A 4073-nucleotide genomic window follows, 5' to 3' on the forward strand; every position below is an offset into this window, starting at 1 on the left:
TTGTATTTCTTACAAATTTATGTTAGTTTTTTAATTACCACAGTAACAATGTATCTGCAACAACTGCAATATGTTGAAATGCCATGAGTGTAGTTTATTGTTACATTATGAAAAACTAATTTGTGCAGAGGAAAGGATGTGCCTTAACAGCTGAAATGAACTCATGTGATTTTTAACAGTTAACTTTGCTAGTATTACATGAGATGCCCTATCATCTGTAAGATTTGAAAGAAAATGGAGTGCAAATGAAATGGCACGTTTCTGTGCCCATTCTGGTAACCTTAGGCATTGGAATATTCAGTGCCAACACTTAGAAGTATTATTCCAGCAATTAGTTGAAATGGAGCTCTGGGACATTTATCTGAAAAGTGAAGGTCCAGGCATGTGTGAAAATGTTTCTAACTCATTTCTGAAGAAAGTGAATTGAAGTTTATAATAAAAATGTTCAATCCTTTCTTAGTTGGTAGAGCTGAATAAAATGTCGTACAATGAAGCAGTCAGTATTTCATATGCACTCAATACATTTAGGGTTACAAGGATGAGTTCTGATAACCTAATAAATTGATGACTTGAAGGATATTTTTAATTTTTTTTTCAGTCCTTGTAACAAACAATGTTCCATGAAGGTGAGCAATGTAAGTAGCTGACCATACAAATTTGGTTGAAGTGATACATTGCTCTGTTGTCCTGCAGCCTTGTTGAGCTTCAGTGCAAATGAAGGAATGACATAGGGCAGTATCGTGATGGAATCAGTAAAGGGTGGCGGGTCTGAATGCACCTTTTGGGAAGAATGCCAGCCCCAGCTGCCTCCTCAGAGGAGAGCTCTGCCTTGCAACCCCGATTCCCTGAGCTATATCGAGGGGGAGAGGCTGGGAGCAGCCAGGATTAGTCATCTTCCATGTGCCGGTGGCTGTGATATCTCTGTCCGTGGGAGCAGCTGTCTGTGAAGCTCTTGAGGGCCCGTGCGAGTGGATTTTTCTCAGCACAGTGCACGTGCGTTCAAACGTGCTTTGTGTGCCCACGCGTGCACCCTGTTTGTTCCCTGGGTTTGAGAACATAAGGAATAGCCACGACTTGTTGCTGGTTCCAGCGCTTCACTGGCAGACTGTGACCCTCAGTGGTGGGCCCAGATCTCCCTAATGAGGCCAGTGATGGCAGATCTGGGTGTGGATGGCATCGTGCTGATGGGAACAAGCTGTAGAATTGAGTGCCTCATCTCGTCTTGGGGCCAGTTAAAAGCTGCAGGGATTGACAGGGCCCAGAGGTGGAGCTCAGTGCCATAGTGAATCTTTCGGGCTGTGACTCCTGCAGATGTGCTTGGTGCTCTGATGGACATGCTCCCAGAGTCCATCCTGGGCTTCTGCAGCAGCTTCTGTGTTACGGGTGAGCGGGAGGGAGTATATTTTTTCATGTTCCAATTCTGACTTCTGCTACAGTACGTGTAGCAGTCTGTTGTGTGCTACCCTCCCCTGCCAGGGTGTTTGCTCTGCACTGCCCCGCCTCGTTTCAAATGTCCTTCCGTCTCCGTTGTTGTGCTCCTCCCACACCTGCTCACGGGTTGGGCTCCTCTGCCGCTCAGTAGTACTGCAACTAAGAAGGCTGGGCATGTGCAGGACGGAGACTCCTGCCCGTGTGCATGAGCTCCGCAGTGATGAAGAAGTAATGAATCCCCCGTCCCCAAAACAACAACGCGTGTACGTGAGGGGCACAAAGCGAAGGGCAGAGCGGTGCATGTGCAGCAACGCGCAGGGACTCGGGAAGCTGTACTGCCCCTCCGCTGTCAGTGCTGCCCCCAGTGCTGCCCCCGCTGTCAGTGCTGCCCCTGTAGAGGATCGTGACCAGAGCAAGCACACAAAGGGTTAACGAAGCAGTGGACATTGCCAGAACGGAAGCGAATGTGGCAGAAGGTGGGAGGAAGTGTCTAAAATGTGCATGACCCAGAACAAGAAGATGATTGAAGAAAAGAAAGCATGTTGAAAGCTGATAGGTGTAAAGATGGACATTAGTTGTTAATAGGTAGAAATATGCATACGGTAATTTTATAGGGCCAAGTATTGCTTGTTGATAGGTTGAAGATGCTTAGCTCACAGACCAGAAACAAAACTAATTCCTCTATAAAAGGAAAGGAAATCTGGGTGATGGGTAGGCTGAAGAAAAGGTGTGTAGGTAGCTGTGTGTGACATCTGTGTATATCCAGGAAAGCAGTTCTAGTGACATTCATGCCGCCAGGGAGCCAAAAAAGGGCACAGTTGTCTGAAGAAGGCAAAAGCTCTGCCCTCTGCCCAGCCTCTTTCAACACCTGCAGTGAAGGAGATGCAAATTTTCCCCCTCTTGGGTGCAAACTGCGCAAAGCTCCCAGGAAAGGAAGCTTTAGATTCCTACCCAGCTTTATGTTAAAGGTTTCCTTGCTCTCTCAGCAGGACGTTGAGTGCCACTGTGTCCCTATGGTCACTCATCTTCTGTCAGCAGAGCATGAGGTGGATGGAAAGGATTCCTAGACATCTGCAGGCACAAGGACTCGTATGCCTGTGACTTTCCTATGGCACTTGTGGTATGGACTTTCAGGTACCGTTGGGAATGTGCCAGTTCTTGTGCTGGAGTTTTATTATGAAATATTTTAACTCAAAGAGTAAAAATAAAGTCAGGTCTGTTGTGGAGTATGTTACACCTGTGCAAAGCTTCTTCCTTCTGTTTATTTTCTATTCTGGAGAGCTCAGTCTTGGGTTCCTGGGTGCTTCCTATTAAATGATACTGTGAAAATAATTTTGTCCTGAAAGGGAAAAGGAGCTGTCTGTCAGAGTTCAGATGTCCATAATAAAAGTTTTATGCTTTTTCAGTCAATAAGTCCTAAAATATCTTACAGGAGTACTCCAAGACCTTACTGAGGTAGCAGCATCTGTGCTAAAAGCAGTTGAGGTCCAAGAAGAGACTTAGACAAAACAAGATGAATCAGCATCACTTCTGAGGGTTTTCCAGACTTTCCCAAGGAGCACCAGCAGCATTGGAACTGGTTCCAGTGAGTCCTGATGTGTTTCTGGTGGGTCATGGCTTCAGTCTTGTCCTTTCCCCTGCACCTCCAGGGTGTACTGTCTGAGTTCAGCTGTAAAGAGATTTTCCAGGAAAGAGGAATCTTTCTCAGTCCACGAAGTTGCACTTTGTGAACTTCCCCTCATAGCTGATGCCCTTGGCAGGAGAAGTCATCAGCAAGGAGACTTTTTCCTCCTGGGCAGGAAGAAAGGCCAGTGCCCTTCCTCCCCAAGGCCCAGCACAGCAGGGCTTGCAGGAGCTGCTGGTGTGTCTGCTCTTTGGGTTCTCAGCTGTGCCCGTGGGGTGGTGACATCATGTTCCTCAATGTGCTCCAGGGCAGCCAAAAGGCCCAGCATCCCCTGGGCCATTTTGGGAGCCTGAGGTATTGCAGCACTGGGATTGGGTTTGGTTTTTCCTTTCCTAAGAGTAAAACCATAGGGGGAATCTCTTCTCTCAATGATTTTTGTATATTTTTATTTTTTTTTGTTTAAAGTTAACACTGTGTGATTTACCAACTGACTTGCATTGGTTAAACTGAAAGTGCCAAATAGTTGTAGGGTACAGTTTACTGGTTGTATTTAAGCAGCTTGATGTTTCTATGTTTCTTTAAAATGGGAGGCAAAGGAAGCGACAGGCAAGTTTCTCGCCTCTGCGGAGAAACTTGCACCTGCGTGCCGCCGCGAGAAGGGACGGGGAGAGCGGCAGGCGGCAGGGCCGGGCTCGGATGTGCCCTGGCATTGCAGTTCCCCGGGGACCCTGTCTGTGCTGCCGGGAGAGAGAAATCCTTTGGGAAGCTGGGGTGGAAACAGCAACTCTGTGAATTGCTCAGCTTTTCCTAGGCAAGGGCAGGTTTTAGGGAAGAAAGGCCCGTACGCGCCAAAGGCGTCGCGGGTCTCGCCGAGGGCGGGGGACGGGGGGGGCGCGGCTGCAGCGCCGCGCGGGGCTGCAGTGCCGCTCCCGGCCGTGTCCGCCAGGCGGCGACTGTGAGGCAGGGCCCGGCGCTCGGGGGCGCTCCTGCAAGCGACGCCCGGGGCAAAGCGGCACTG

The sequence above is a fragment of the Lepidothrix coronata genome, unplaced genomic scaffold (genome assembly GCF_001604755.1).
Source record: "Lepidothrix coronata isolate B3197 unplaced genomic scaffold, Lepidothrix_coronata-1.0 Scaffold105, whole genome shotgun sequence".
NCBI lineage: Eukaryota > Metazoa > Chordata > Aves > Passeriformes > Pipridae > Lepidothrix > Lepidothrix coronata.